Here is a 20,557-nt window from a genome sequence, read left to right on the forward strand (position 1 = left end):
AGGAGTGGGACTTAAGGGGTGTATTTTTAATGGACACTCTTCTGTAATGCCTCATAAAAGTTTCTTGGTTCACACTTTGAGAAGCAAAACGTGAATAATTATTTTAAAGGAAATACACATTTTAATAATTTAGTGTAAAATGAAACCATCTCATAATACTGATGTTAGAGACAAGATAAATAAGTATATGAAGTTCTTGACGTTTGGGTCATTTTAGTTACATTCAGGGGAATGCGATTTGCTTTTGGCATCTACTAACCTCTGTTGTATTAAGCCATATTTATTTTAAAAATAATGATTTTGACCCTCGATTGTTCTTGTTAAGACTTCTCTGCATGATTAATTGTTGTTGATGTAAATACGATTTGGGCTTACTCATATTCAAGAACTAATGACTCTTGGAAATGTCAGTGACTCTTAAGGCCTTTTCATATCAGCTCTCCCAGACTGTCATTACAAATTTGCTTGGAAGCTTAGAGATAACATTGATGAATTTCTTAACGCATACATAACAACATACAGTTGCTCAATAATTGCTAACTCCAGAAATGAATCAATTTGTTCGCTCTTTTCCTGGGGCTTTCATTTTGGGAATAGAAACTTAGAGTTCAGAATTCTTATCTGTCTAGACCGTAAGCCCACTTTCTGTATGGAATCTTCCCTGACAACCTCCCCTACGTAAACCGGCTTCCTCTTCTGACATGCTGAAGCTCTTCTCTTATTTTCTTACTTTATTGCAAAGAAGTTGTGCCATTTGCTGTCTTCCCAGATGGAGAATTAACTTTCTGAGGACATGATCCATATCAGATACTTTTTACTCCAGACAAGCGTCTGGCAGAATTTCTTTCCAAAGCACATATTCAATAAGTGTGTTGGCGAATTGACTAGCATTTAGAGAATCGGGTCATCAGCTTACAATTTTTCAGATATTGTTTCTCACTTGTTTAGAAATTTAAAACCAAATTTAAGAATAGTTATGTACTAAGCTTCTTATGTTAATGATGTCACGATAACAAAAATTAAAGTAAATCTACTTGAATGAGGATGGTTTGTCATCTAGACGATACGTTCCACATGTCACGTCCAAGAGAAATAAAACATTGAGTTGTTGGTATGTGGTTATGGTGAGTATGAGCAGTTATTATACATTACTTGGTAAAATTCATATTCATATCTTGTCAGTTTACAGTGAGCCAGAGATTAAAAATAACATTTGTTTCTGTTTTAGCAACTGCTTTAAAAAATACCCGAAATCATTTTATTTTCTTTTGCTTGACTTCAAGTAGTGTTTTTAATATGTGGCCTTTCAAGCAATAATGAAATGCATCAAGGCAACTTGGCAGTGCATAACAGGACATGCTTCTAGGATTATTTTTAATGATTAAAAGTCATATTAAGTTTTTTTTTTTAAACTGACCCAAAATACAGTTGAGCCAAGTAAACCCTAAAAGAAATCTGTGAATGAAATGTTGTTTCTTGGCCCTCTGCAGATTCTCCACATCTATTTTCTCCAGCTCTCTTCTTTCTTGCCCTTTCACGACGAAAGGGGAAAGGTAATGGGATCTCAAAGTGTGACTTACCGATGTTTTTCACATCCCCCCTTCTTCTTCAGTGATAGTTTGAAGGTTATACTGTAATTTGTCTATGGCTTTTTTAGTTTAGGAAATATAGTTATCAGATCTGTGTTTTCTAGAGGCTGGTTTGGTGGCAATCTGGAGAATTGATTGGAGGACCATGAGAGCAGTTGGAAACCTGGTGGGAAGGCAAGAGTGGTGGGTAAGAGCAGAGGCAGTAATGTTGGGTAGAAAGGGAGGGATTCAAGTAGTATAACCAGGAAGTAGAATTGATAGGATTTAGAACCAGTTCACTTGTGGAATAAGGGGGAAGGCAGAGATGTTGATTCAGATATTTCCAGTTTGGATGACTCAGTGATGTCACGGTATCAGGAATAGACTTACTGGATCCATAACAGCAATGGGACCCCAGAGTCTCTTATCACCCAACATTGCTTCACTGTTTACCTTGATAATTTAGCTTACCCTTTCTTGTCTGAGTCTTTTAGTTTGTGGCACCTTCAGCTTCACTTGAGCGGTCTAGAGTATCAGATGCTCACAAGTAAGAAGAGGGGGGGTGTGGGCAACACCAATGTGAAAGTGGATGGAGACAGAAGGGAGAAGTTGTGTATAACATGAAAAGCAGTTTTCAAAACGTTGCCAGCCTAAGATTGCTCACTTCAGATTTTAAGAACAATGGGAGAAGTTGACATTCACCAAATAAGATCTTCAGCCCTTCACTAAGTCATGACAGTGATTCAGAGAACTTTCTTTTGTGGTGCAGCACACTGAGCAGGTCTGCCAAGATAGAAAAAGAGAACAGTGCTTCATAAACTATAATTACTTAAATGTTGCCGTAAGTAAATATTTAAAATATACTAAAATGGCAACATCAGGAAATATGACTAAGGGTGTGTCAATACGTGACACACCCTTTTCCCCACCTTTGTGGTTGTTGAAAATTTCCACCAAGAATGATATATGCAAAGAAGATTAAGGTCCGGCTGTTAAGTTTCAGAGGAAGGCCAAAATTTGCATGACTCTGTAAATCCAGTGGTGGAATTTACAAGTGGGAAACTAACATTTCAAGTTAGAGAGTCTGTCACAGTAATTAATATGAGCCATTACAGTGGTTTTCCATTCTTAACTTCTGTACAGAAATTTGGCATGGTAAAAACAAACAAACAAATAAACAAACAAACAAATCAACCAACTAACAAAAACAAATAGATCCACTTCTAATCATGTCTCCTGCTAATACACAAGCCTCCAAGTTATTTGGTTTCTCTTAGAGAGAGGGGAGTTTTGGAGGAGAACAAAATGTCTCATGAGTTTGACATAGTACAGAAAGACTGTTGTTATCACTTGATATTAGATTGTACCATTTTATACAAAGTATGTAGCACAGTTTTTCAGAAAATAATTATGGTGCCAAGAGAATGAGCTGAATTCTCATGTATCCTATAGTCTGTGCCCACAGGCTTTTTAATATTTATTAGAAAACTCCATGTAAGTTCGTGCCATTTATGTTGAAAACAGAGATACACAGAGCATTTCAATAGGATGTGGGACTGCAGGTAAAGAATGGCATTAAAAATGGCTGAGCATTTAAATAAGGCATAATGTAATCAGTGGATTTCAGGGTACACTCCAAATTCATATTTTTTTTGGTTGAGAGTTGGTATACTATCCCACTTTCTTCTAAAATCAGTTCACATTAGGAGGAACCTAATTCTTTCTATTCTGAGAGTGTCACAAGTAACTGGCATGGAACTTCCCAGTGAACATGACAGATTGCAGTATAGACTACTATTCTCTTAAACAATATTAAAAACTTCTCATTGAATTACACTGATAATTTTGTTTAATCTTAGGACCGAAGGGAAAGATGTTTAAAAATAAAATCAACATGAAAATGCATCCCTGTGTTCTTTAGTCTTCACCCAATTAAAGAAAATTAGGAGCAACCGTGGTATTTTGTATTCGGCACTGTGGAAAGTGCTGTGAGAGATTCTCCAGAAGGTCTTGAGAACACTCGCCATCTACTATGAAAGACAAGACTCACGCAAATGAAGCAACATTGCCCCCAGTTGGGGAGTTCACAAGTAAACCCACGTTGTTGGGAGTCTCTCCCACAAGCTCTTTGAAGAAAGGGAGAGCTGGAGTAGTTCTACAAGGACAGATGTCTTGAGTTGGGTGTTGGAAAATGATTAAGATGAATCTAGAAAGATATTCATTAGATTTTGAATGATTCTAGATTAGCAGAAGGAAAGCCATCAAGGTGAGAGAAATGATGGGCAGGGGGTCAGAGGTGTACAGTGAACAATCTGACCTGAGGGAGCTAAAGATAATACCACTTCCTTGCCTTCCTTGGGTGCCTTATAGATGACACATGTTCTTACTGCCCTTGTTTCATACATGTGCTTTCAGAGGAAAAAGGAGAGAATATGGACTTGAGGGCACCTTGGGTCATTACCAGTGCCCCTACCTCATGACCTTTTAAGAATCGAAAAATTGGACTTCGCAGCATCCAGCATATATGATTTTTGAGTGAGACTTCTTTTTCATGTGATAACCAGTCTGTTTTGGGAAGGGAAAAGCATCTTTCTGCATCTACATATATTAGGGTGGGCTCTGAACTAATTCATCGAGTAGCACCTCACTTTGAAATAAGGAAATGAGAGGATATTTCATGATTTTTGGAATATAGTAGTCCCCCCTCATCCACGGTTTCACTTTCTGTAATGTCAGTGCTCAGGGTTGACCATGGTTGGAAAATATTAAATGGAAAATTACAGAAATGAACAATCCATAAATTTTAAATTGCACATAGTTCTGAGTAGCATGATGAAATCTGTTGTCTTGTCCTGTCCATCTCTTTGACCAGACTCTCCATGCCGTAGACACTCTTACCTATTAGTCACTAGTAGTCATTTTGGTTATGAGATCAACTGTCTTGGTGCATCAATTCTTGTGCTCATGTAACCTTTTTTTTACTTCATAATGGCCCCAAAGTGCAAGAATAGTGATGCCGGCAATTCGGAAATGCCAAAGAGAAACCATTAAGTGCTTCCTTTAAAGTGAAAAGGTGGATGTTCTCAACTTAAAAAAGAAAAAAAATTGTATGCCGAGATTGCTGACTTACAGTAAGAATGAATCTTCTACCTTTAAAAGTGTGAAGAAAGAAAGAAATCTTCATACTGATTTTGCTCTTGTACCTTGGACTGCGAAACTTAGGGCCATAGTGCAATTCAAGTGCTTAGTTAAGATGAAAAGGGCATTCAACTCGTGGGTGGAAGACATGAACAAAAAATGTGTTCTGTCTGACAGCAATGTGGGGCAACGGCATTAAGCCAACATGAAGACTTTATCAAGGGATCCCCTGAAATGAGTGCCACCAAGCCATTTAAAGTAAGAGGTGGTTACGCAGAGTCAGGAATAAGTTTTAGCATTTTATCATCTCACATAATTGCTGTAGAAGGGTGAGTACAGTACAGTATTTTCAGAGAGAGAGAGAGAGAGAGAGACCACATTCGCATTCACGTAACTTTTATTACACTATATTATTTTAATTGTTCTATTTTATTGCTAGTTATTGTTAATCTCTTACTGTGCCTAATTTATAAATTAACCTTATTAAAGGTATGTGTTTATAGGAAAAACATGGTATATATAGGGTTAGGTACTGTCCATGGTTTCAGACCTCCACTAGAGGTTTTGGAACATACGTGTTCTCTGAAGCTGAGGGGGGACTTCTATAACTGCCAGAGGGCGAAACAGGATTGCTGAAGTTCAGTAAACTGTTGGGAATAAGGCAGCATATAAATCATTAAGAGAGACTCTTTGGTGTCAGACAGATAAAAGTTGGAGTCCTGAATCTGTCGGTTATTTAGTTCTCCGAGTATGTTATTTAGCTCCATCTACCTCCATTTTTTGTTTGTTAAAAGTAGGATAATGAAGGTGTCTACCACCTAGGATGATTGTAAGGCTTAAGGAGATAATGTAATCTGAAGGCTTAACACTCAAATACTAGCTATTATTATTATTGCATGTGTACATTAACACCCAAAGATAACCAATGTTGTTCAGTAGTTCTTTTTAGTTCTTAAACAGATAATGATTTATAACTAGATAGTTGCTTCGTTAACTGGTTTCATAAAAAAAAAAATCTTTCTGAATCTCTTCCCGGGTACTTAAAAAGTTCATTGTCTTTAGTTAAAAAAAAAAAAAAATCCTTTGTCTTTAGTTAAAAAAACAAATTCTTACTAGATTAGTAAAGCCTAGATTGGAAGAAAGCGTTTGCTAAAGAAGTCTAAAACGCATACCTTTCACAGATTTTTACCTGGTAGAAGTCCAAATAAACAAATGTTTTCTTCATGGCTAACCCTGTCCTCTGGTCCCCTCGTGGTTTCTATCATGGCCACGTCAGCCTGGGTAAACAGCCCTTACTGGGTTGAACCCAGAGGTTGCTAGAGAGCTAGGGCTGGCTAGACTTGCAGGGGCCAAGGACAAGATGGAAACTCAGTTTTGAGTGGCATCTGTAGAGCTTAGAAGGTCTGCTTGGTTAGCATTTCTCACTTTGAACACCCCAAGACCTTGTTGGACAGGTGACGGGGGTCTGCGAAGTCAACTATTTTTATAACATTACTAAGACATTATTTACCAGTTTCATTCCTATTCTCTCGCAAGTGTACAGTGGAGTTTTTCAAAGGGTACATGACATGTGATAATGGTGTAATGTAATGTGTCTTCATTTGGAAGATCTGCATAATTCAGTGAACTAATATTATTTTCCAGATGACCTATGCCTTCGTGTTACAAAATTATACATGGTAAAAGATCCATCCAGAGTGCAAGATAAATCAATGAATTTTAATATAAAAGGCTACAAGTAGTTTATTGGTATGTTTCTGATTCCATGTTGCCACTGTCCTTTAAGAAACTACCACTTGTTAGGTTTGGGTGTGATATGAAAGGAAAATTTCTACAATTAGCTGAAAATGAAGGCTGAGTTTTCTCTCTATACTTCAACCAAACAACATAGCACAGCAAATTGAATTCAGAGACACATGTGAGAATTGAACTGTATTCTTTTAAGCCTGATATTAAAGAGATGTGAAAATTTAAATCAGTGTCATTCTTCACACTTACTTTTTTGTTTTCAAAACGTAGTTATTTTGTCATAAAGATATGTTCTTTTATGTAACATGCCACGGGCATATTATTACTTGTACTAAATGAATTAATACATATATATTTTTAATTCTCTCAGTTTCAATTTCTAATACTATGAGTATTGTTAAATATCGAATTAGTCAAAGATTTTGGGGTCCTCAATATATTTTTAGGAGTGTAAAGAGGACTTGAGATCAAAAAGTTTGGAAACCACTGGCCTAGTATATTGTTTGCTAGGGTGCATTCTGGTCAATGCATGTTTACTGGTTGCTTCTTTATTCTGGAAAAATATATTTTAAACCAAAATGCATGTTTTCTTCCCTCTTAGAGATTTATAATACATATTACTATACCACGGTCTCTCAAAATTGTTTCCCAAATTTATGTCAACCTTTTTTGCCCTCCTTTTATCTTTAGTGTAACATAATGTTCTACAATGGACTATAGCATCCCATTGAACACACTGTCAAATACATGATATATGCCTCCCTCACCCCATTTTTCCAAAATAAAAAGCAAGATTTAGCAGATACTTTTCTTCAAATCCATATTTTAATTTAGGGGATGGCCCATGAAAGTCTACCAGCTAATCTGACTGACTCTTTTTAAAAAGAAAACTACTCATACTTCATCGTATTATATTATTTTGCTTATAATCTTGAAAGCTGTTTTTACTTATGTTTCCAGACTCAAATGTTTTTAAAACTCTGTTTTAGATATTTTTGTGTGTTAATGAGTAGCATCTGCTCCTTGTGTCATAAAACAAAGTGATCCCATCCCAACACAAATTGCCCAAATTGCAGGTTAAGTCCTTGCAGTCTAGCTGAGGAGCTATTACTACTGTTTGGTATTTTTAAATGGCAAAAAAATACCTTTGGTGAGGCATCATCATGATTCTATAAAACAGTTGCTTTTTGTAACAGAAAGATTTATAAAGGGCAGTGGATGTGTGTGTGTGTGTGTGTGTGTGTGTGTTTCTTCCTTTCCAGTTCTTTGGTTTCTATTGGTTGTGGGCACAACTCTAACAGTTAAAACAAAAGTATTCCACAGAATAGATGAAGAACATGTTCCTGACTGCTACTCCATAGGCATTTTCTGCCTAAAACATAAGATGATAAAATACCCAGCACCAGATTCCTTTCTGACTGCCATTCTGAATTTGTATCAAGGCAAAAGCGCAGAGATCCTTTCTTTCTCTTTCTTTATTTCATGTGTCTGTCAGGGAAGGAATAGAGAAGTCTTAATTTGTTATAATAATTCAAGGGACAATAGTCGTTGTGTTTTATGTAGTTCAAAAGCTTTTATTTTTTATATTTTGGTCTTGCCAGTTCCTACTTTAAAACAATATTGTTTGAATCCTTAGTAACTTTCTATTGCAAATGAAAATTTATTTTCTCTTATTCTTAAAAAAATCAAGCATGTGGCTATCTTATTTAATACCTTGTTATTTTTTTCACCACTGAGTAATTTTAGGGAGAACTCTTTACATGTGTAAAGGGACATTCAGTCTACAGGAATATGTATTAGAGCACTTACAAACTGTGCTGGAAATTCTCTTATAGTTAAATCAGCCAGAGTAAGACTGAAATTAAAGAACCAGAATGAGGTTACTCTTCAAACCGCAAGAGGCCACCTTTCCATCTTCTTTGACAGTTGAATATAGATTGTAGTATATTTGGGATATCAAAAATAGAAGAATTGTAGAGCTACATGGCAGGCTAAGAAGTTTGGTGAAGATGCATATGGACCATTGTTTGTATAAAGTATATGATGTTAGTGGAAAGTCAAATTTCAGGTATGCACATCTGCAGTGGGAGAAAATGTTATTCTAGAGGGGTTTTGTCATGGAATCATTAAGAGCTTAAGCTCTGGAGTCAAGTGGCCTGAGTTTATTCCCACCTCTCCCACATGTGTGGTATTGACAGTGATGTAATTCTTTTTGACTCAGTTTCCCCAACTATAAAAAGTCACATAAAACTCCTATAACAGTGCTTGGAGTTCATCACTGTATTAGTTATCTATTGATGTGTACAAAATTACCCTAAAACTTGTTGGCTTGAAACAAGAAATATTTATCATCCCATAGTTTCTATAAGTAAGAATCAGGGAGCATCTTAGATGGTTGTTTCTAGCTCAAGGCCTTTTGTGAGGTTGCAGTCAAGCCCTTAGGGTGTAAATTCACCTGAAGGGTGACCAGGTTCACTTACACAGATGCTAGCAGGCGATGTGGGGCCCTCATAGGATAGCCTCACAACTTGGCAGTTGGCTCCCGTCAGAGTGAGTAATCCAGGAGAAAATAAAAAAGAGCACCCAAGATGGAAGCCACAGTCTTTTGGTAACCCAGTCTTAGAAATGACACCCCATTACCTTTGTTACACTCTGTTTGCCAGATGAGAGTCATGAAATCCAGTCAAAAATCAAGGGGAGAAGACTGACTATTCAAGGGCATGAATACCAAGAGTTGGGAACACTGGGGACCATCTTGGAGGCTGCCTGTGACAGTAACTCATGTTTTAACTAATAACTGCTTTCCACATGTCCATGAATGCAAACTTTTGTATCCAACTGTCTATTTGGTATCTCACTAGGATGTGGAATGAGTATCTTAAACCTAACATGGAGAAATGGAGCTCCCTGACATTTGCTTCTCCCATAATCTTTTCCATCTTGGTGAATGGCAACTCCATTTTTAGAGATGATTGTGTCAAAAGCTTGGAAGGATACTTCTTGATGCTTTTCTTTCTCTTATACCGTTTGTCAACTTGACCTTCAAGTTATATCCAGAATCTCACCACTTCTCACAACGTTCTCCCCTAATGTCACCACTTTAGTCCACCAATCGGGTGTCTCACTTGAATTTTTGCAGTGCCTAATGGACTCTCTGTTTTCAACCTTAGCCCTTACTGTATATTCTTCATACAACAGACAGACTGATCCCTTAAATCATAAGGTATATCCGAATGCTACTCCATTTAACATTCTCTAGAGTCTTCTCATTTTACTTAGAGTAAAAAGCCAAAGTCTTTACAATGGCCTACAAGGCCTTTCATGATTATAAAATTATTTTTCTGTATTTTATATAAAATAATGTACATATGTAGTATAATAAATACTATATCTATCTGTGTAAGCATATTTATATGTTTAATTTGTCTAGAATTTATTTTCTGAATAGTGTAAGATAGGGATCTGACTTTTCCCAAATGAAGAGCTAATTTTCCTCACATTATTTATTGAAAAGAACACCCGTTCCCCACTGAGGTGATATTCCGCCATGAATCTGTTAGTCTTCTCCTATTGTTGAGTTTTAGAATAAAGATATACCTAATACAGAATATAAGTTACAATGGTGTTTTTGTAGATTTTATTTGATATGGTATACTCAAATATATAAAAACAGCTTGAATTATAATTGTGAATTAATTATGGACAATATTTACTTATGTCCCTTTATTTGATAGATAAGAAACTAATTCTACTTAGAAGATTGTGACTTAAATTTACAAATTCGGTTAGCTATAAAACTAAGACTAACAAAAATTCTCATGTTTTTTAGGCCATCGTTTCTGACTTATGTCAATATAATATACTTTGCTGCTGCTTGTAACTATTCAGAAAATTATCACAAAAGTACTTATAAAAATTTAAAACCATGTAAGGATATCATCTGGAATGAAATCCATGTTTATATAGCAACTTTCAGTGTTCTGGGCATACCTGTGAGTGCTCTAGGCCCCTGTTCTTTTTTTCTCCTTCCTGGACTTTTGGTCTTATATCTATTTATAACTTCAACTGGCAGACAAGAATGGGTAGGCAAAGGAAATTAAACCTAAGGCAGGTTGTTTTGTTGGTTATTAGTAGCACTGGTGAAAAGTTTGCTGAGGGAGAGAAGTATGCTGAAATTCTTGCTTATAAGGATGTGTGTAGAATTTTCGGTGGTTTTCTTTTGATTAAAACGGTCTCATTCTTGTGGAACTATGTGTAATTGAAGGTTGGCTATAAATCACAAAATGAATCACTTCCAACTCCTTCACTTTTACAGAGATAAGAATGGAAAGTCTTGTCATTTAGATGATTCCTTTTTTAATTTCTTTCTCCTCTACAAATAGTAAAAGCCTTGCTCTTGGACATCAGACTTTGGCACCCAGTGAAGGACCCTGAGCTAATAATGGAGCCATTCTGCCTCTCCGAGACAGATTTTGCTCTACTTTGTAACAAGAGTATAATTCAAAAATGAATTTCTTTCTTTAGGGCAAAAACAAAACAAAGAGAGAGAGAAAGAGTTCTCAATACCATGAGAAAGTATTGCGCTTCTGGTAAACTTTTTGAACCAATACCACATCACGTTACATTCAACAACCTTATTGTCAGTTAAGAGTCAATAGGCATGAGTGATTAAATCCCATTAGACAAGGCACAAATGAACTTGCTGTGTGACTTCCAGAGGTCCGTCAGTCTCTCTGAGCCAGCAGCTTCACTTGTGGAAGAATTTTGCTATCATGATATATATAAAGTTGGTATAAGAAAAATGCAGTAATTTACTTTTAGTAAAAGATGATTGATACCAGCCAGTAACTCACAGTGGGTTTGCTTAAATCCTCCTCCTCTAAATTTTGTTTTTACCAAAACCCTCAACTAAAAAGTTTGTTATGCTTTAGACTTACTGGCTTATGTTGATTTGTTTCGATATGTTACTGTTACACATTTGAGTGGGAGCTGATTTTCATGAAAAGTACTCAGAAAACTAATAAAATTGTCACACCCCACTTGCGGTGGGTATTGATGGCGTCAAGGAAAGAAAAAAGCCTGCCATTTTCAGGCAGTCTCTCTTTCAGCCAGACTGAAAATATAATGGTCTTAATCTCAACACACTTGTTTAAACATTAACCAAGAGCAGCTTTCTCCTCAAACGTTTTAAGTGCTACATGAATTTAACCACAGATGTATGCAACTCTCCCCAAAATCCTTTTTAAAAACACTGAGTATTCTATAAAGTAGTCACTTTAGAAGGCTTTCAAGGAATTGATTATTCACCCAACAACCTAGTGAAGCATAAAAGTATGCTCTTTCTTACAACTAGGTTATTTGATGACAAGATCTTTAGTGATTGCCTTAGAACTTTTGGAGATACAGGCAGATTTTAGAATTACAAGTAGGAAGCGGTCATGTAGTTAGAGAACTAGGTGACAGCTTCCCAGTTGGGTTTCAAAATAGGTGAGGAAGAGCTCATAAAAGGCTAAAAAAAAAAATTGCAAACATCTTTTGGAGACTGTTTCCAGCCTCTCAAATGGCCGTTGTCAGGAAACAAATAGTGGGGTGGATTTGACTAAGCACCAGAAGAAGCTAGAACAGCACCCTGTGACAAGCGAGGGTTTTAAGCTCAACAGGCAGGAGAGAACTTTTCAGAGCGACCTTGTCACATACAGTTCTAATGTGTAGGCTTTTATCAGCTGCTTTGAGTGGGGGTAAAGAGGCATGCATATTTTAACCATTCATTTCATATTCAGTGTGGTAAGTAAATGCTGCTTTCTAACTTGGGTGGAGAAGGTCATTGTCAGGATTTATCGAGTCAGACAGAAAGTTCGATTACCTGTTGGTAGTGCAAAATGGAAAGTTTCCTCTCTTATACTTTATTTTTTGTTGTTCGATACCAGTAACCTTTTATTTAAAATATTCATATTAGTTCAGTCAGTTTGATTTTGATGGGCAGAATCACATGCGTTTTAATTAGAAATAAACTTTCTTTACTTTCTACACTCAATAACCTGTATTTCAGTATCTTTAATTATTTAAATGTAATGGATTCTTCTATGTTTAGTTATTTCAGTTAGTAAACCTGAAATTTTGCGAACATGTTCCTACTGGTATATATCAGAATTTTCAAGATGCAGCATCTAACCAGCAAGTGCTTTGTTTCTTCCTTCCCCACCACATCCAGTATTTTAGGGCACCATATGTAGATCAGTTGTGCGATAGCTTCATTCTGGTAATTAACATGCTTGTCTGAGGTTATAAAATATACATCTGAGAAAAACCAGGGATTTCCCCCTTAATATCAACTAACTGCTTGAATTGGCATTTTCATTCTGACTTGGTGTTTTGTTTTGTCTTACTGCAGTATCTTGGAGCGAAATGAAAGAGTTTATTTTGAGGCCTCAAAAGTAGTATTGCTACGGACAATGAGCAAGAGAGAAAGCGTAAACTTCAGCCTACACGAATTGTCTTGAAACACAAATCTTTTTGGGTAAGTCATCTGAAGGACTTGAAATTCATTAGCTTTAAATTTCATCAGTCATAATTTATTTGGTGTTCCAGGAATCTTGTTTAAGTGCATGGCTATTTCTCTATAACCCAAGCAACAGGATATTTAAGAAAACATTTTAGTGTTGGAGAGCCCAGAAAGCAACTGAATTTACTGTGTTTATTTCTGAAATGTGCAGAATAGTAGGATCTGAGTAGAATGCATTTGTCCTTAGAAAAAGAACCTCCCCCTCAAAAAGAAAGAAAAAACAAACAAAACACACAAACAACAAACTACATTTCTAGATATTCCATTTTATCTGAGAGCATTAGGTATTCCTCGTAAAAGCAATCGATCTGATGGCAAGTTTGTGACCTTGTAGTGAAGTATTGGAATGGGCAAAGGTGTTGGCATTGAGAGTTTCCAAGTCCTGTTCAACAAATGTTTATTAAGTACCTTTTAAGTAAATACAGTGCCTTGAATGACAGTTTTGGTATACACCAAAATAATGTGGACTTCCAAGAAAGTTTTATCAGCCTTGGTCATTGTATTTCTTGGAAACAGAGGCCTCAGATGGAAGCCCAGTTCTGCCCACCTATCTTGGTGACCTCAGACAACTTACTTGTCCTCTTGGAATGAGTCACCTGTAAAAACGAGAGGACATGCCTCGATGGTTGCCACAGTCTTATGTAAATTTAAAATTCAGCGGTCTGGTCTAGTTAAATTAATTAAATAAGTATACCCTTTGATTCTTGCTTAACGGAATTTATTGTGTGCCCTTGGCGAGTCATCATTTGCAGAGCGGCTCATTGGATCAATTAGTGTGGTAAAAAGGGTCAGGCACCTAGGATCCCTTCTCCCTGCTGGCATCGATCCTGTGAACCAGCCCTTTGGTCAAGCAGGCCTTGCATTGTCCACGGTTAATAATTTATTCCTTGTAGCATTAAAGAAAACATGGAACAGTGTTATATGAGTATAATATTCGAATACACGAGATAGGCTTTTTTTGAATTACTGGTTTTTCCTTTTTCTGTTGGGGATTTAACTCTTTTTGTGTTTGTTCTCACTGTGTTATGTGTTACCAGCTAGTCTTTAAATGCTGCAGAGCCCCAAACCTTGTTTTACATTGATCAGAATTTATTTTCCTTTCTTACTAAATATCCCTTTAAGATGTTTAAGAGCTGTAAATGAGACTTGAAATGCTCAGATGTCACTCTTGTTAGCAGCTGCCGTCTGCCTCAGAGTGGTGCATTATTTGAGTTTCATAACAGCATTTTTTTTTTGTCTTACAAATGTTAAATTATGAAGTGCAGGAAACCACATGAATGTGGCAAAGTAAAAATGCAAACAGTGTTATCTGAAATTGCCAGTTTTATGATTCCTCTGGGGACACTGTCCTCCCTGCAATCAGTATATGAAGCCTCTTTACCATTTTGGTGGCAATCTTCTGTCCCATGTCTTTATCTTCATTTATGCCATAGGCTGTGGCCTACTTGTCACATTGAATCAGAAGGTTTGGTTAAGAGGATTGCATGGGGCTGTCTTCTTCTATCCAATTCCTGCCTGACCACTAAGCCTGGCTCATGGTTGCGAAGTTTTCCCTGATTGCTCAGGACTTTACTGTCCATCTCTCTTTATGAACTCCTATAACATATAGAGACTGCATCATAAAAGAATATATGGCTACACATTGCTTTATGAGTGGTTGCCATCACTAGATCTGGGTTGTAAACTGCTTCAGGGCAGGAATCAGATCATAGCCCAGTGCTCTCAAAGGTGGTCTAGCCCCAGGACCTCCTGATCAGAATCGACTGGATGCATGTAATAAAGTTGCAGAATCAGCAACAGTAGGCTCAATGAGTCAGAATTTCTGGGGATGTCGAGTCGAAGAAACTCACCGCAGATAAGTCTTTTGCACACTGAGGTTTGTGAACAACTGTCTGTATGAGTCTACTTTTTCATTTTCCTCTTTGCCTTCTCACCAGCAGCATAAATTCTAGGTCTGAGCACATCATAGGTGCCCAGGAAATATTTGTTTGTTGATCTAAGCAGCATCAAACCATGATGGTTGCATTCACTCTTCAATTGCCTTCCCTTTTCAGGATGTGAAGTCAATATAGTCTCCAAACCCTTAGAAAACCTATTCTGTTTATATGTATAATGTTCTCCAGGTACGAGACACTTCTGGAAACCTTTTTATGGATTTTTCTTTAACCACTAGCTGACTGTCCCTAGTAATGGCATAGCCCCTGCCTAAGGCTGATAATAGCAGGAACAGCAGATATAGGGAGCTGGTCTGGAGCGACAGAATGGGAGAAAGATCTGATGATGAGAGCAGTGCTGTGGTTACCTAGGCACTCTGACCTTGGCTCCCAAAGCCACACCTGCTGCCCTTGGCTTTTTATTGTGAATGATATTTCTTCCAGCTGTCAGGGCTCACAGGTTATCAATTCTGGTGGCAGGAGTGCAGTCCCATTGCTGAAAGGGATAAAGTTAAACTGCAGTGAACACTCGTCAAAGAACCTACAGTGACAGTGGAAGATTTGGGATTTGAATCTGATGTTAACAGACTGCAGTGATGACAGTTGTCCCCCTTTTCCCCTCCTCTGCTTGCTCCAGCAAGGGCAGGCCTGGCCTTGGATGATGCAGGGTGTTGTTGCTTCCGGTGTAACTGTTGAATGCCCTTGCTGGTGGGTGCAGCCCTGGTAGCAGATACGACATCTAGTTCAAGTTGGAAATCAAACAGAAGAACTTATGGAAGCCCAGCCAGCCTATAAGTAAACAAGTAGGATAATTGGAAATATATTAGCTTGTTAAGGTAACTATGACAAATGCATTCAAACTTTTCTGCAACTTTTTTTTTTTTTTTTGACTCTTGCTTCATCATAGTTTTACTTAGAGAAGTTGTGCCAGTCCTGAATTAAGGTTGTGTTAAAAGGCACATTCATGCACAGGAAGGCATCTCCTGAGTAGTCTGCATTGAATTTTGATGATGAGAGGTAGCAGAAAGGTGTAACTGAGTAGATTGGGAATGGGTTTTTTCTCAAAATATGCTTAGCTAAGGGAAGGAAAAACAGCACGGTTCAGTTCCCAAAGCAGAATTAAAGGCAAAAAAGGTTTTCTAACACATGCTTTTTGGAAACCTGACTAGAGTTTCCTCTGCATAGCTTTCTTCCAGTGGGGCGAGTGGGGGTGAGGGCTGCTTTTGTGATGCATGCGGGGGTGGGGGGGAGGCCGTCAACTATGGAAGAGAAATGTGCAGTTGTTGACATTACACTCTTTGAGTCTTTGTTAAAGGCTTTAAGGTAGACCAATAGAGAGAAATGTGCAGTTGTTGACATTACTGTCTTTGAGTCTTTTTGTGAAAGGCTTTAAGGTAGACCAATAACTTGGGACAAAACTAAAGAAATTATAACGCATGCGATTTTAGCAAAATCCCAGATGCTGACATTGCTGTTTTGAAGGCATTTAGCAGCGCATGGGTTATTTCTTTACAAGTAGCTGTCCGTGGTTGGAAAAAGAGAAAAACTGGTTGGTTCTAAAAGAGCATTTGTCTGGTTAGAAACTCTGCCACTTGTGTTGTTTACCTTGAGGCATCCTTGAGAACTGCCAGATTTCCAAATGGCCACCTACATCAGAGGCATTGCTTTTGGAAGGCAGATTAAATATGAAAAGAGCCAGCCCAGTGCCCTCCTGGAGACCATCATTAGAAAGCTCCTTAAGTGCTTTCTAGCTCAGAGGAGTTAGATATCTATCATGTACCTAAGCCCAGCATTCTGTAAAGCAGTACCAAGCATGCCTTCTGTGAAATGTGTTATAACTCACTCTTCTTGCTGATACTATCACAGGCTAATAATTGCATCAGTTCTTCAGAGGAGCTGTGTGGTTTGGTTTAACTGTGAGTAAAACCACACCGGCTCAGGAAATGCAGTGCATTGTCTTATATTAGGCATCATCAAAACAGATATTGATTTACTTGGAAGGTACCCTTCCTCGGTGACAATTTTCAGAGCTTTGAAGAGACGTGTTTGCTGTGCATCAAAAGAAATTAGAATTAAACTGCCACATTTGCTCACTGTTGGAGTGAAAACTGAAAGAAACTCACCAGTGTTCGTTGCTGCACATGCTCTCGCTGAAGGCATTATCACATCATGGCATCATTATCAACTCTGCTCTAATGACTAAAATTGCTCTCTTTCTCTTCCAAGTTTAAGATTATTGGCTTCCAACTTCCTCCCAAATGGCTCCAGCTGGATATCATATAGGTGTCTTCGACTTGAAGCTAAATCTACACCTGTCAATATCCTGCCTCCATTTACAGGTTTCTTGTTAGAGATACAGGATCATCAGCTAGCCAGTCACTGATGCTGGACACCATCTCCCCTTCCTATACTTGTTCCCTTGATCACAAGCTGTAGTTTTACCTCTTAAATACTTTATATTCTACTCACTTTTCTTTCATCCCCTTGCCTTTGTTCTGTTTCAGACCATTAGCACCACTTACCTGGACCACTGCAGCATCTTCCAAAAGAGGCCACTTGCCTTAAGTCTTTCATTCTGTATTCCATTCATCCTACTATGTTGGGAATTACCTTCCTAAAGAAAAGGTCTAGTTGAATTATTCCCATTTCTGAAAACCCTTGATAGCATGTGGAAGTATGAAAAGGTTTCTCTAATACCATGTTAAGTATAAAATTCATACTTCAAATTTGTGTCTATACATTGATTACAAAGTAATGATGAAAATGTATGCCTGTCAACAAAGATTAGAAGTAAATAAAACAAAAATGAAGATGTTTGTAGCATTAGAGTGATTGGTACTTTTTTCTTTATAAATACTATGGTATTCTCCATAGTAATGAATGAATACCATGAAGTGAAAGGAAAAATTGAAAGGATTTTGTTAGCTTTCCTTTCCCTACAAGGTAACATGTAAACTTCATTCCATGCCATCAAGACCCCGAGGAATTTATTATCAGTTTACCATTTAAATCTCATCTCCCATCCCTTCTGTCTCTCCACACAACACATCTTTCCTTTCTGAACCTACTATTTTTTTTTATAACAATGCCTTTCTACATGTTGATTCTTCTGCATAAAATTCTGTTTCTCTACAAGGTAAATTTCCTCATTCATTGAGGCCTAATGTCTCCTCTTCTTGTTAGCACTGTGTATTGAAATTTTTTGTTTATGTAGACACCTTTGTGGAAGGCTCATGAGGGTGGAGATTGGTTTATTTTAAACCTAGTGTTTCAAATATTAAGCCCATTTCTGCATATAAAATAGCTTAGGGAATATTTTTGGAGGGTAAGAAGAAAGGAAAGAACTCATTTTGAAATATACAAGTAATCTTTCAAGTAAGATTTACATTTTTTCAGATAAGCTCAGTGTTAATTACTGTGTCATAAAAATTGCGAAAAGTACATGTTTTTTGATTAAATGATTTTTATAAAAGTAGTTGGATTCAGCGTCAGGCCAACTAAACTAATAGAATGAATCTTTAGTATTAAAAAATTCTAACATCAGGTAGAATCACATTGGTTTCTCAGTAGTCACATTTGTGAAGTAACTAGAAATTGCTTTTTAAACTGTCTTATGTCATGAAAAATCATATCAGCCAAATCAGAAATCCAAAGAAATGACACATCCAGTGCTGGCAACATAATATGAATATGTGGTATTTTTTTTCTTAAGGGAATTTAAAAAGCCAAGACTGGATAACATTAAAGGATTGATGCAACATTTTCAATTCTGAAAGGCTATTCTACTCTAGGAATATACTTGTTACTATTTTTTAATTTCTAAGAATTCTATTTAGTTAAAATAGCAAAGGAGAAAAAAATATCTTGGCTTAAGTAAAATGAAGTCATCTCCAAAATTAATTTGGCATCCTTAAAAGTTCCTTTTCAAAGGGAGGAGTAAGATGTTTTAATATCACATGATAAAAATGCCACTAAAAAAAATTATCATTTGCACTTGTAAACAAGGAACTCAGAATAGGATTTTTATCGTGATCAATGTGTGAGGCATATTATACATCTTTTTATTTTTTTTATTTTTATACATCTTTTTAAGCAATATTTTGATATCAAAGAAATATTGTTTAATATTATATATTATCTCATATATAAATTTTTCCCATTAATTTTTTTAGTTTGAGTCACTAATTTGGAATAGAGAATTTCAATTTGAGATTGCCACGTTTTTCACGTGATATTCTTACCCAACCTTTAGTTTTCTTGCCTATAAAATCATGATAAAAGTTGCTCCATCATTAGATTAACAAATTAACAAATTGGCCAATCACCAACATGACTACTGTCATCAAAACTTGACATACCACATCACTTTTCAGCATTTCATATACGTTGATCTTTTCATAGTGGAGAACCTTTGCTCAATTTCTTATTTATCGGTCCTGAGCATTGCATTCATTTAAAAGCCTGACCCTTTTGGCCGTTTAGAAGGTCCGTTGAGAAATCGGCTATGGCTCAGGCGAATGAATGCAGACTCACAGTTTATCTTTAGTTATTCTCTGCTGCACCATCCACTGGGCTTCAGTCTTTTCCGGTTATTGCCACAGTTTGTTTACCAGGAGGTACCAACTGTTGAATTGCTCTTTTATGAGATCTAGTACTTGAATGCATCCTAAATACCTAGTGACAAAAACCCAAGAAGGCAATAGACTATTGCAATTTTCATTACAGCTTCAGGTGCTTCTGTATGTAGTAGGTGCTTATCTTGAACTGCCCTCTGCAGACCATATACATGGGTCCCTGTGGTGATATTGTGGCTGTAGCCTAGCTAAGGCTGTCTAGTGTTGGTTAGTACAAGCAGAAGTGTCTGTAAGCATAGGATCCTCAATTAGGAAGGCTGCAAAGCAGAAGATATAACTCTTCATGAAACTTTAAGGATCTAAATTCAGAACAGGATACCTCGATGGATATCCAAATTTTCAAATCCAGCCCTGAGAAAACTAATTACAGTCATCATAGATTTTTTTTTTTTTAGTTGTACATAATAAATTGCTAATATGCTGTTGGGGAAACTACAAAATAATATGGTGTTTAAGAGCATAGGCGCTTGAGGCAAACTTCCTTTTGCCTCAATACAAATCTGCCACTTAATAGCTGTGTAATGTTGAGCAAGTTACTTAACTTATTTTGGTCCCTGTTTATCCACCTATGAAATCATAGGGAAAAATAAAAGAGCATCTTTCAGAGTTGTAAAAACGAAATGAGTTAATGTACGTAAAGCTTTCAAAAATGTTAGCTGTTATTATCATGTCACTTTTGTGGTATTCACTTAGACAGTTGCTCAGTTCATAATAAAATTTTTCCAACCTTTATTCTTAGTGCCTTCTTTCAAATTGAATTTATGATTTTATACTCAGGAAAGGTGAAACATGTGGGTGAACTCCACTAGGGAAGGTGAGAACATGCTGTGGAAACACGAAGGAGTGAGGTGTTTGGTCCAGTTCGGGAGTGGTGGGGACATGGAGGAGGTATTTTGAGCTTGAGCTTGAACTATGGCTAGGATCCCAACTGGCAGAGATGGGAATAAGGCATCCCAGACCAGAGAACAGTGA

At 37.0% G+C, this 20,557-nt stretch overlaps 1 protein-coding gene across 12 annotated transcripts in view; it reads left to right on the plus strand.

Annotated features, from left to right (window-relative positions):
• The window catches only part of ATXN1 (ataxin 1), a 364,038-nt gene that overhangs the window by 76,850 nt on the left and 266,631 nt on the right, over nucleotides 1–20,557 (plus strand). For 9 of the 12 annotated variants that reach the window (XR_004955711.1, XR_004955712.1, XM_036236902.1 and 6 more), the window contains one exon: nucleotides 12,847–12,972. The exons of 1 other annotated variant lie outside the window; for it this stretch is intronic. The gene's annotated coding sequence lies outside the window, so the exon portion shown is untranslated. 2 more of the 12 variants (XM_036236926.1, XM_036236930.1) reach the window with 2 other exon arrangements.

This window comes from Rousettus aegyptiacus, unplaced genomic scaffold (genome assembly GCF_014176215.1).
Source record: "Rousettus aegyptiacus isolate mRouAeg1 unplaced genomic scaffold, mRouAeg1.p scaffold_m13_p_1, whole genome shotgun sequence".
NCBI lineage: Eukaryota > Metazoa > Chordata > Mammalia > Chiroptera > Pteropodidae > Rousettus > Rousettus aegyptiacus.